We start from the raw sequence: 14,159 nt of genomic DNA, 5'->3' as shown, positions 1-14,159 counted from the left end.
TTGCAACGAGTTATGAGTGTGGTAGTCTCTGCTCATACAGTACTGCACAGCAATCCTCCTTCACAAGATGAAAATGGCATTAAAACACCTATCAGGACTTTGACTGTTTGATCAAAGCCCTTAGAACACTGGCTGGGAGAATTCCTGGAGACATCTGGGAGCTGTAGTCCACAAATTCCAAAACTCACACATTTAAAAATAATAAACGCCAGTTTGAAGGCAGTGGGATTTGTTTCTGAATAAATATGCTTAGGATCATGCATGTTAGTGTATGAAAATTACGTTTTTGTCATATGAAAACCAGAACAATAACGGAAGGCAAAGTAAACTTTTGAAGCTATTTGTATAGTAGAGTTTAGAAGGAGGCCTATTTATGTGATCAGTTCAGCTTTGTGAGCAGAGGTATTATACAGGCAAAGTGAGATGATTAGATATGACATATGACCCCACTGACTTTGGTGCTTGTGGCAGAAATTCCAGATGATACCTGCCCCTATAACAATTAACTAAATAACATGAACTGTGATTCAAGGCATTATAGCCAATGTGACAATCACACACATTCATAGAATGCCCTTCCTTTTTCCTCTGCACCTCTGGGAGCCTCCTGAAGATCTACAGAGAATTTCTGAGCCTGCTATAACTGCCTTCTGGGGTGGCCAGTGGCAGCAGAGGGAAAAGTTTTGCACTAAATGTTGGATTCCACTGTTGTGAAAGCATACGTCCAGAGTTTGATATGACATTGATGAATACTTAGCAGGGGCCCATGAAATCAGTGAAACTTTGTTAGTGATAAGTAACAAAGAATGTATTATCAATGTGACTGTAATTGTGGACGTTCCAAAGGTCCTCATGGTAGCAAGCACAGAACTCCACAGAGCTCTCACAAGAAACCAGGGATTACCCTGAACCTTTCAAGGAACAAACAGAACTTGGCTGGGGGATTTTGGGAATTTTGGTCCAAAAAAGGTAATATTCCAGTCTCTGGAATGGAGAATCTTACAGATACATAGAGACCTAACCAGCAATGATTTGTTGTCATACCTCGTTGATTTAAATTTAGATGCACAATTGGAGATTTGAGAAGGGGAAAGACAAAACAGAGATGACAAAGGGAATAAAACTGCAGTATAGCTGAGTCAATCACATTGAACCAATAGTGGCTTATCCTTAGCTGAGTTTTCTTTAGTACAATTCTTGCTACACTTCCTTCTGGAAGTATTCAGGGAGCTATCTTGTACTAATATTACTCTGACATGAAAGCACAGTTGTCTTCAGAAAAAAGATACGGTTCAGTTCACCAATGCCATCATAGCAGTGATTATTAAGCCTAGCGAGGCAGGAAATATAAGCAAAGCTGTATGAAAATATGCATAAGGTTTAATCCTACCCAGTTAGAAATCTGGGTAAATTGTTCTAGGATATTGGGGGCAGTTGGAGCATTCCTCACGTCTACAAATAAGGCATGTCTGGGAAACATTAAAATGGTACTGATCAAATTATGAAGATAATGTCTCATTCTAAACTTTTACCCTATTTTAATGATTATTTCCTGTATCTTGTTTCATCAGATACAGAGCTTGAAGAAGGTACTTTTCTCAGTATCCCAGACTTTATGGCCCAAAAAATAACTTTTCCAAGGACAATATTAGATCAAGGATATCTCCATACTTAGCTTTGGAACAATGGTTGGTGCTGGATTGTATGTGAGGCGTGCTAAGATTTGTGCAGAAAATACAAATGTTTTTCTCAAATATGTAGATTAAGGTCCAAATAGGAAAAATATGGGAAAAGATAGTCTTACAAACATCTTAATCCCGTATATCTAAGAATTTTAGAAGGTGAACAGCACTTTGAATTGGGTTTAGAAAACAGTCTGTCAGGCTACCTTTACAACAGTAAAATATAACATGACCAGCTTTGCTGGTGGAAGACACAAAACAACACATGTCCATGCACGCACATCCACACACATACCTTTCCTTTTCTTTAGAAATGTCTGAATATTTTAAATGCGATAATTCAGCAAGCAGCAGAAAGAGAACATTTGACAAGAAGAAAATTGACACTTCTCTGTGTAGGTGAGGGTTTATTTTGGATTGTCAGACAGTCTCATAGGGTATGTTTACTTGCCACCCACTTGCCACCTGCCTCTGATCATTTGTTGAAGAACAATGAAGCTTTTCTCTTTTTATCTGTTAAAGCCATATCCAGCTAGGTTGAGATCCTGCTTCAGACAGGGTAAATAAACGTTGAGGATTTTTATTTTCTCTATCAAAATCTTGTGAACATTGGAAGTCATTGCTGATGCTGTTCACGAGAGTCACTCCCCTTATAACCTCCACAGGACTTATGTCTATCAAGAGCTGGAAATTGGTATGGTGGCACCATTCTGTTATTCTTGCTATACCTGAGTCTGATTTCCAAGTAGACACAGACAAAAGTATTTAAGGCAATAGTGATTGTCATCACTAGATTAACTTTTGAAAGCAAAAATTCTGAACTTATTAAGTGGCCCTATTGGTCTTACATTCCTAAAAATCATGTAAGAAAATACAGGAAACAGGTGCACTTTTTCCCTGATGGTGTTCATTCATGGCATTGCTTCATGACATGACCACAGTGACATAAATTTTTGTGTGCTTACTATAAGATCTTTCCAAAAGATGGGAAAATCTCATCGCACAAAAGACCATGTAGCTTGCAAGTCATGCTTCAGTAATCTGCATTTATGGTTGTTGTTGTTTATTCATTAAGTTGTGTCCGACTCTTCGTGACCCCATGGACCAGAGCACACCAGGCCCTCATGTCTTCTACTGCCTCCCAGAGTTGAGTGAAATTCATGTTGGTAGCTTTGATGACACTGTCCATCTATCTTGTCCTCTATTGTCTCCTTCTCCTCTTACCTCCATACTTTCCCAACATCAGGGTCTTTTCCAGGGAGTCTTCTTTTCCCATGAGATGGCCAAAGTATTGGAGCCTCAGCTTCAGGATCTGTCCTTCCAGTGAGCACTCAGGATTGATTTCCTTGCAATGACTTCCAGTGAGCATTCAGAATGGATAGGTTTGTTCTCCTTGCAGTCCAGGGGACTCTCAAGTCTCCTCCAGCACTACAGTTTAAAAGCATCAGTTCTTCAGTGGTCAGCCTTCCTTATGGTCCTGTTCTCACTTCCATACATCGCTACTGGAAAAACCATAGCTTTGACTATGCGGACTTTTGACCTATAACATGCTGTCTAGGTTTGTCATCGCTTTCCTCCCAAGAAGCAGGGGTCTTTTAATTTTGTGGCTGCTGTCACCATCTGCAGTGATCATGGAGCCCAAGAAAGTAAAATCTATCACTGCCTCCATATCTTCCCCTTCTATTTGCCAGGGACCAGTGGCCGTGATCTAAGGTTTTTTTAATGTTGAGCTTCAGATCATTTTTTGCACTCTCCTGTTTCACCCTCATTAAGAGTTTCTTTAATTCCTCCTCACTTTCTGCCATCAGAGTGGTATCATCTGCATATCTAAGGTTGTTGATATTTCTTCCGGCAATCTTAATTCTGCTTTGGGATTCCTCCAGTCCGGCCTTTTGCATGATATATTCTGCATATAAGGTAAATATGCGGGGGGACAATATACAGCCTTGTCCTACTCCTTTCCTAATTTTCAACGAATCAGTTGCTCCCTATCCAGTTCTAACTGTTGCTTCCTGTTCCACATATAGATTTCTCAGGAGATAGATAAGGTGGTCAGGCAGTCTCATTTCTTCAAAAATTTGCCATAATTTGCTGCGGTCCACACAGTCAAAGGCTTTTGCATAGTCAATGAAGCAGAAGTAGATAGTTTTCTGGAACTCTCTGGCTTTCTCCATAATCCAGCACATGTTAGCAATTTGGTTTCTAGTTCCTCTGCCTCTTCGAAATCCAGCTTGTACTTCTGGGAGTTCTCGTTCCACATACTGCTGAAGCCTACCTTGTAGGATTTTGAGCATAACCTTGCTAGTGTGTGAAATGAGTGCAATTGTACAGTAGTTGAAGCATTCTTTGGCACTGCCCTTCTTTGGGATTGGGATGCAGACTGATCTTTTCCAATCCTCTGGCCACTGCTGAGTTTTCCAAACTTGCTGGCATATTGAGTGTAGCACCTTAAACAGTGTCATCTTTTAAGATTTTAAATAGTTCAACTGGAGTGCCATCACCTCCACTGGCCTTGTTGTTAGCCATACTTTCTAAGGCCCACTTGACTTCACTCTCCAGGATGTCTGGCTCAAGCTCAGCAACCACACTATCTAGGTTGTCCAGGACGTCCAGCTCTTTCTGGTATAATTCCTCTGTGTAATCTTGCCACCTCTTCTTGACGTCTTCTGCTTCTATGAGGGCCCTGCCATTTTTGTCCTTTATAATGTCAATCTTTGCACAAAACGTTCCTTTAACATCTCCAATTTTTTGAACAGATCTCTGGTTTTTCCCTTTCTATTATTTTCCTCTATTTCTTTGCACTTTTCATTTAAGAAGGCCCTCTTGTCTCTCCTTGCTATTCTTTGGAAGTATGCAATCAATTTTCTGTAACTTTCCCTATCTCCCTTGTATTTTGTTTCCATTCTCTGGGATGGTTTTTGTTGCTGCCTCTTGTACAGTGTTACAAGCCTCCATCCATAGTTCTTCAGGCACTCTGTCCACCAATTCTAGTTCCTTAAGTCTGTTCTTCACTTCCACTGTGTATTCATAAGGGATTTGGTTTAGATTATACCTGACTAGCCCTGTGGTTTTTCCTACTTTCTTCAGTTTAAGCTTGAATTTTATTATAAGAACCTGATATTCAGTGCCACAGTGAGCTCAAGGTCTTGTTTTTGCTGACTGCATAGAGCTTCTCCATCTTTGGCTGCAGAGAATATATTCAATCTGATTTCGGCATGGCCCATCTGGTAATGTCCATGTGTAGTGTCGCCTCTTGTGTTGTTTGTTGGAAAAGAGTGTTTGTGATGGCCAGCTTGTTCTCTTGAAAAAACTCTATTTGCCCTGCTTTGTTTTGAACTCCAAGGCCAAATTTTCCTGTTGTTCCTTTTATCTCTTGATTCCTTACTTTAGCATTCCAAACTTCTATAATGAGAAGAACATCTTTCTTTGGTGTCAGTTTTAGAAGGTGTTATAAGTCTTCATAGAATTGGTCAATTTCAGCCTCTTCAGCATCGGTGGTTGGTGCATAACTTTGGATTACTGTGATGCTGAAATATCTGCCTTGGATTCATATTGAAATCATTCTATCATTTTTGAGCTTTTCCCACTCTTTTGTTGACTGTGAAGTCTACTGCATTCCTTCTATGGGATTCTTGCCCACAATAGTAGATATGATAATCATCTGAATTGAATTCGCCCATTTTCGTCCATTTTTGTTCACTGATGCCCAGAATGTCAATGTTTATTTTTGCCATCTCCTGTTTGACCACATCCAGCTTACCAAGGTTCATAGATCTTACATTCCAGGTTCCTACACAGTATTTTTCTTTGCAGCATCAGACTTTCCTTTCACTTTCACTTTCGGCTTTGGCCCAACCACTTCATTAGCTCTGGAGCTACTTGTCCTTGTCCTCTGCTCTTCCTCAGTAGCCTGCTGGATGCCTTCCGACCTGAGGTGCTCATCTTCCATTTTCATATCTTTTAGCCTTTTGTTTCTTTTCATGGGGTTTTCCTGGGAAACCATGGCAAGAAACAAACAAACCTAACAACAAAGAACAACTCACTTTAAGAAGGATGTGGATTTACAATGAAGTTGATGTATTTACTTAAGTCTTCAGCAGTTTTGATCTCAGTAATTGTAATTAACCGTGAAGCTAAAACAAAGCCAATGTACCTTGACTGTTTAGCCTCATCCATCCAAAGGTTGGTGTGGCGTCCACCCTTGTGCCCCTTTTGCTTGACCTTCAAGCCCCAGAGCACACAAAGGCAAACACTCTCCTCTTTATCACTGCTGCCACCAGGTGATCTCTATATCACCATTACTTCAGAAAGATTCAAGTCCACACTTCAACTTCTTTTAAAATAAAACTTTGGTTTATTGATTACAGAGATTGATTCATAAATATCTTCAGTAGCTAATCACACCTCAGAATTTCCCAAACTACACACTCTATTACTTTCTCTGACTTTTCTCTACTGCCTGACTCTTGCATTTCTCTTACTTACTCCATCTACCTTAATCTGACTCTCTGACTCTTTGCCTCTGCCTCTGCCTCTTATAGCATCTCTCTTGACTCCACCTCTCAGCAACATGAATATTCATAAACCATTACATAATACAACAAGAACCATAGATCTAATAAATGGAGAACGCTACAGTTGGTCTTTGGAAACGTACTGGCTGAAATCCTCTTCTATAATGTAAGGAGCCTGTTTCAACCAATTTCTTACTGATCAATAAGGAGTCTTGCCACATGTCTCCAGGTCCCACGTGCATGCACCAAGGTAGAGTGCACATGCTCCCCCAAGAATTGTGGTGGTGTTTTTTTTTTTAATTTACTGGCAAGGAATGGGCCACAACATACAACTTTTCTTATGTTTCACAACAGGATTTCAGCCACAGTTTCTCAGGCTCAACTTCTGTCCTCTCAGTTATCTGTGATATGGCGAGATTAATGTACCCCTTCTACAAAGAATTGATTTAAATTTTGCTGAGATAATGCCTGGGAAACTATTTGTGAACTTGGGAGAAAGTGCAATGCATAAAAAAAAATCTACAACTAAGCTGCGGTTCTTGAATTTTAATGTGAAGTCAATGCTGCTTAATCACTTTAAATCCAAGTACATTATCTTGACCGTACTGTGAACTGCATTATTATTTGAAATAAGATAAGCAATATAATTTCTCAGATAAAATGTGTCCTCTGGTAGTCCAGTTATTTTCAGGTGTGTATAGTGTAATAATATAATAAATAAAGGTGATAGATGTCACTAAAGAAAGTTGGCAGAAATTTTTTGTAACCCTTATATCTGTTTTTAAGTTGGTTTATAGAATATTCATACATCTATTCTAAAATGTCATTCAATCCAACAAAATTGTACCATCTGATGGAAAACAAGACAAACCACTAGATCTCTATTATCAAGAACTCCCAATTACTCGGCCTTTCCCCCATGTAGCCATTGTCAATATGAATTGTACTCATTACCTGCACGATTTAACTAATTACCTGCTTGATTTGAAGATGCACCATGTTCTGCTAATATGCTTATAATGCCTATGGGGGAGGGGTAAATAAAATGATACACTTTGATACAGAAATAGTTATATTTAAATCATGTTTTGCATCAAGATCAAGTGCTGCAATACTGCTTATCGTTACTTTAGAAGATAAGTATATCAACCATGTCTTGGATTTTGAAAATTCTTTTCATATTTGCTGCATAGTCTTGTGTGGGCGTTATTCCCTCATCCCGTTGGGATCATGCAAGCAACTGATTAAGTACAGCAGACACACCTTGCAGGCCTTTATTTCCCCAGTGTGTGGAGTGTGGTGGAACAAACTGGTACACAACAGAAGGCACTGGGCAAGTGAGTGCACCCCTATTCTATCCCTTACATGTCAGGTGATGGATGAACACCTGACTAGGCCCAATACTGCTTGCAGTTCCAAGTTTCTACTGATTATTAACAGTACTCCCTCTATTTCTGCAGAATATATTCTTATATTTTGAAAAAAGAAAATGAGATAAAAGAAATGAAGCTCTCAGCACAAGCAAAAGTGTTTCATTGTTGACTGAGAATAGGTAGGCAGGTCAGCAAATGTTGAAGCCTGACTATGCCCCACTATTCTCTGCTCAACATCCTCACATTTAAAAACGAGAAGAATCAAGCTCTTGTCTTTTTAACCCAGCAAAGGGAATATTTTGGTATAAAATTTAAAGGGAACCTTCCTGCATAAAACAGCTGAAGTGTAAATTTGTCTGCACTGAGAATAAAGTGCAGTTAGGCATCAGATAATGTAAAGTGATGATATTGCCAAGAACTATTCCATGAAAGCTTAATTTTTTTCACTCTGATAGTTTTTGACCAATAATTACTGACTACCAATTATCATTTTTAGTCGGAAGGAAATCTCTAGTACTGTGGAGGTTGGCACTACAGCTAGCACATAAATCCCCAAAGAGGTATATGTTCCAAACAGCCACAGACAACTGTCTCATGAAACATAGTGAGCAAAATTGCAAGCCGCTGGCTGTGCACAATAAAGAAGCACATTTACCATTGGGGGCTGATCAGACTGACAAAGAGAATGCTAAAAGGCGGGGGAGGGGAGGAGGATTCACAATCTTTGTGGTTCTCTGCTGCTGCTATTGACTGTCAAATGCAACCTGTGGTTTGACAACCATTTAAATTATGTAGAAAGTTTGGGGGTGTGGCGGGATGACCTTCTCTATATTTGCTCTCTTACAAACTCTCTTCTCTGCTCTACTTTTTCCAATCTTGTTCTCTGAATAATGATGTCAGTATCAGAATTAATAATATAATTAAAAATTGCCATGTTCATTTGGCCATCAGTGCTTTTCCAAAAGACTTGCTGTTTGTTGTGTTATGTGGCTACAATATTTTGGGATCCACCATCTAAATCCTCTGGCACCAAACACTTTATTTATGCAATAGTAAAAGCTTGTTTTGAAAAGAAAAACTGTATCCCAAAGATACTTTGATAGTGTTAGGAAGAACCTTCTTAGTTATACAGTGGTGCCTCACTTAACGATGTTAATTCGTTCCAGCAAAATCGCTGTAGAGCGAAAACATCGTAAAGCAGAAATAAAAACCCATTGAAACGCATTGAAACCCAGTTAATGCATTCCAGTGGGCTAAAAACTCACCATAGAATGAAGATCCTCCATATGGCGGCCATTTTCTGTGCCTGTCTAGCAAGGAATACATCCTAGAAAACAGCGGGGGGGCCATTTTCTTCAGCCGGCAGACATTTTGGAACCCGACGATCAGCTGTTTTTAGATCATCGTAATGTGAAAAATTGGTTCCAGAAGCAGGGAACCGATCATCGCACAGCGGATTTTGCCCATAGGAAGCATCATTTTGTGATCGCTTTTGCTATCGCAAAAAAGGCATCATTAAGCGGATTCGTCATTATATGGGGCAATTGTAAAGCGAGGCACGACTGTATCATACTTCAGATCAGACATAAGAGGACACTACAGTTTCCCATTACAAGGGTTATCTGATATAAGTATCAAGATCTTACACACTGCCTTTTTATTCACTCTCAGATAAAATCAAAAGTTTTAGTTTTCACCGTAAAACTAATTGGAGAGCCAGTGTGGTGCAGCAGTTAGACTTCTGAGTAGGACTTGGAAGACGGAGGTTGTTGTCCCTGCTCAGGCACAGGGTGACCTTGAACCAGTTATATTCTCTTCAGCTAGACATATCTCACAGGGTTATGAAGGTAAAGTAGGGGGAGGTAGATCCATGTACGGCAACTACTTGTGCTCATTAGGGGAAAGGCTAGGCATAAATGTAACTGATAAAAAATGACAATCCTCCATGATACAGAGAGGGACTTATTCTGACAGTGGCTGAAATAGTATTCCATAAATTATCCCCTCTCCCGAAGGTCCCAAGGCTCCTATTTAATCAGTTTCATTGTGGGGCAGCTCCTGGCTGCCCCACAATGGACAAGAGTTTTTAATTTCCAAAAAGTGCCATCAACCATTAAGTGGTAGCAATTTTTAGAAATTAAGGATTCTCCCTGTACCATATAGGCCTCAACAGCTTCCCTACAATAAAAAGGACTGGGGTTGGGATTGGAAATGCTTTCTTTCTGAAAAATTGCCACTCCTGATGATATCATCAGCTTTATGTGGTGTAATTTACGGAATAGGATTTCAGCATTTGATTGTAATTAACAACGATGGAGTACCAAACTATATTTGATCCTGATTTGTCTTAAGTAATTGTGGTGAGATAACTTTTAATACTAAACGAAATACATGGGAAAGAGGAGCAAACCATATCACTTTTCCAGCTTACTCTACTACATTCTACCACATTCTTCTCTACTGGATTCATCTCTATTATGAATCTGGGGTGAGTGAAACAGAATATAGCAAGAGAAATCCAAGGGGGTAAAGTTAGGCATCCGCCATCTCTTAAATCAGTCATTCCCAGCTTTGGGGGCCCAGGGTTGGGAATCACAGTCCTAAAAGATACAGTCTTTTTAGTATAAAACATTGCTTCCAATTTATAGACAGTTGGGTGAATGTATGTTTCGTAGATAGACAGACTTCTGATTTTGCCCTCTGTAAGCGACGGGGCCCAGATGAGCAGGACCCCCACCAACCCTGAAAGATCCTAGTTCTGTAGGTGTACCTCAGATCCCTCCAGTGCATGACAACAGGCATCACTGCAACAACAGTTCCTTTTATTTTGCTTGTGAAGAGCTTTGACACGTCTGCTACAATATACATGAAGTGTGTTAAGGACGTGAAGACAAAAAGAAAAACCAAATCAAAATATAAGCTCATCTTTTAGAAACATTGGCAGCTGAATTTTATGTTTGTATAATCCATTCATAAAAGAAAACAATAGGAATAACTCTTACATATCTTACATATAGGCCAGTATCCTGCTGCATAGCTCCACCTGTGCAATGTAAATGATGTCACCAGTCACAGCAGATTGCTGCTACTTGTAGAGTTCCCTCACTGAGTCACGCACACTCCAAAATAATAATAATAATAAAAGGAATTTTTCATTAACAACAATCTGTTGCAGCCAGTAGCATAACTCTCATTGTGCCATTGGAGCTATATAATAAGATACTGGCCATGAACTCACATCTAAGATTGCCTTCTACAAACATAGTTCTTTCAAACAAATAATGAACATTATTAGGTGAATAGTATCTTTGTTTGGCTACCCCAAATTGTACTCGTCCAAAATATCTCTTCTAATATAATGTGGTTTGGGGTAAAATAAATGTGAAACTATTAAATAGGAATGAGTATTGTTTATCTAGAAAAAAAGTATAATAACTATAACATACATAGAAATTTTAGAACCACAGTCTTCCCTTTGAAAGTTATTAGCAATTATTATCTAATAAAATAGAAGTCAAACGTTAATACAGTATGCTGTCCCAATACATCATCATATGAAATCAGGTATAGTTTGTTTTTCATCTTGTTCCAGCAGTTCTGGTTAGCAGGCAGAAGGCCTTTGCTAGCAAAAGACATAAAAGTCATTTTTTTGGTAATTGATATCCAGTAATATTTGATTTAGATTTTTGGTAAATTTTGCTCATTTGCCAGACTGGTATGAGTCTTAGGCAATGTCTTGGTTGATTGGGGGAGGGCGGAAACTAGTTGTTATAAAGGAATAAAGAGCAGGACTCAAATGTACCTCCCCCTCCCCTGAGACATATACACATTCCCCCTGGGACCAGATTTTTCTCCTATCTTCACCCTCATCTAGCCCATTACTGAGCTCAGGGTTGATTCAAGGGTTCTGACATGTTTCTTGGCGTTGTGAGAGAAGAAGCAGTAGAGCTTGGTGTCATTAGCATACTGGTGGGACCTCACTCCAAAGTTCCAGATGACCTTTCCCAACGACTCCATATAGTTGTAAAATAATATAGGGCAGGAGTCTCCAAACTTTCCACAGTGAGGGCCACATAATATATTTTCCACATTTTCAAGGGCTGAAGGAATGCTTGTACATATGCACGCACATGCATCCACCCACCTGTGTGAATGCCTGCCCACCCATGCTCACTCATGCCATGCCTGCATGCCCACACATGTGTACAGGACGAATAAAAAAAGCAAGGCAGGTCAGATGTGGCCCACGGGCCTTATTTTAAAGACCTCTGATATAGGGGATAAGATGGAGCCCTGAGTGACCCCAAAAGCCATGGTCAAACAGTGCTGCCCAACACCAACTTTTGTGTACATCCTGCCAGGCAGGATAATAACCACTGTATTACAGTGACGCCTAATCAAGCAATCAAAGAGGACACAGTGGTAGCTGGAATCAAATGCTGCTAAACGTTCTAGGAGAACTAATAAAGTTGTGGTCCCGATTGCTATAAGCCGCCCAGAGATCTTTGGGTAGTATCGGCAGCATATAAGTTAAATTAAATAAATAAATATGCAGTTCCTAGCATAGGTCATCTGCCAAGACAACCAAAGCAATATCATTCTCATATCCTGGTCAAAAGCCCAAGTGAAATGGGAGCAGATAATTTAATTTATGCTATTGTAAATGAAATTGTGTAGGTCTTGTTGGCAAATTGCCAGTTATTAATTAGGGGCTGGTTGCATTCCTGGTCATACAATAAATATGTACATTACTCAGGAATGCTACCAGGACTTTGTTAATGAGCAACATTTTGCTCTCTAGTCTTAATGCAATCTCTCTTGTGGAAGGGATACACTGGGAGTAGGATTCTCGATATAACAGTTTAGACGAAACAGGAAAGAAAAATATATTGCTGTTAACATGAGACAGTTATATAATTGTACAGCATGTTTATATCAATAGCTAGCACAGACGTTCCAGTAACTAAAAAAAAATTAGATATATAAGAGTAACATCCATAGATTCAAGGTTCACTGTTAAAATCTAGTAAATTTGTGGTTGGTTTAATGAGAAGCTGAGGAGGGGGGAAAAGATTAAATCTGCTTTGTTTAATACTACAGAAAGCTACCCTCATGTGGGCAATGCTGGCTTATTTGAAAAGCTCATAAAGGGTTTCTGCATGGACCATACAAAAGGGATACTTTCTCTTTAATAGCCATCTGTACAGGAGAGATGAGAAGTGGGCCAGGTCATCTCTCCTCAGCTGTCACGATATTAACGTAGGTAATGGAGCAAGCTCTGTGTTCTGCTGTGTGTTGTTTTTCATAGGCGTTCATCGATTTACAGATAATTCTATTTATTTCTTAGAGTGGGACCAAGCAAACCAGGCAGAATAAAAAACACCAAAGCATTTTGAGTGACTTTTATCTTTTTTGATTTGTAATATAACTTTTATCTAAAAAATGGTGTTATACCTACTGTGCAGATGGCTGCATGATTTGTAAACCAGCCAAAACATTTAAACAAATGTGTGATCTGGGGATAGATTAAATAAAGGATAAAATGGAATGTGGGCCACAAATTCTAATAATCAGATGATTCTAAGTTGCGTGTAGTGTGGAGAGACAGTAACAGCGATAGCAAGGAATGCTTGCCAAAGACAGCAAGGTGCCTAACAGATCACAGGATGGAGCCCGTGGCCTAGTAGGCCTCAGTTTGCGGGCTGCACATTTGCTGTACAGCTGGCAGCTCTGTGTGGGGACATCAGATAAAACTTACGTAAAATGAAGTGTTACTGCTTCGTATGAATTCATGCAAAGAGGGAATTTGCAGGCTGTAACTGAAAACCTGATTCACAGTACCGATGAAGCATACAGGAAATATGCTTAGATTTTAATTATCTGCGCAATTTAACCAAGAAATAATTGTAAGAGTTCAGAAAGGGCAAGTTCAGGTATAAACACACTGCCACCACACCATTTCTGTGTTTAAGACCATCTGTCCTTCGAAAACATTTGCCACACTGAGAATCTTCCCTTCTCTCGCTAACTGCTAAAAACCTTCATATGTATTTATTGATTATACTGTGTCTGCCTCGTCACTCCAACAGAGCTCAAAGGCGTTATTTGCTTAATATTTTCAACTCGCACACTTTTGTTTCACCTGAAGTCTTGATGACGTTATGGAGAAAAAGAGAAAACAGATTTTGTTACAAATAAGTTCTGTGCTTCTGTCTTACCTACTTATTCACTGAAAGTCAGTCAAATGTAGGACTGTTATCCATGAATCACTTTAACTGCTTCATTTAAAGAAACATTGTGTTTATAAAGCTATAAAGGCAACAAAAAAGGGCATATTTATCTAGGAACTATAAATATACTCAATTTTTTATATGCAGGAATGCATGCTTTACTTTTTCTAACACCTTTAGCCATGAAAAACAACTTTTCATATAGCTGCCAGGTTTTTAAAAGTTTGTTTTCACCTTACTCCCAATTGTGTCTATGGACATTCAAGTACAGTGGTGCCCCACATACCGACGATAATTCGTGCAGCCAAAATCGTTGCTATAAGGATTCGTCGCTAAGCGGATTTAAAAAGCCCATAGGAA

At 39.3% G+C, this 14,159-nt stretch overlaps 1 protein-coding gene across 18 annotated transcripts in view; it reads left to right on the top strand.

Moving 5' to 3' along the window:
* ZNF521 (zinc finger protein 521) overlaps positions 1–14,159 on the top strand; it is a 366,934-nt gene that overhangs the window by 177,946 nt on the left and 174,829 nt on the right. The window lies entirely within an intron of this gene.

This window comes from Pogona vitticeps, chromosome 4, assembly GCF_051106095.1.
Source record: "Pogona vitticeps strain Pit_001003342236 chromosome 4, PviZW2.1, whole genome shotgun sequence".
NCBI lineage: Eukaryota > Metazoa > Chordata > Lepidosauria > Squamata > Agamidae > Pogona > Pogona vitticeps.
Note: the sequence above shows the minus strand (reverse complement) of the source record. Positions and strands in the feature narration are given on the sequence as shown.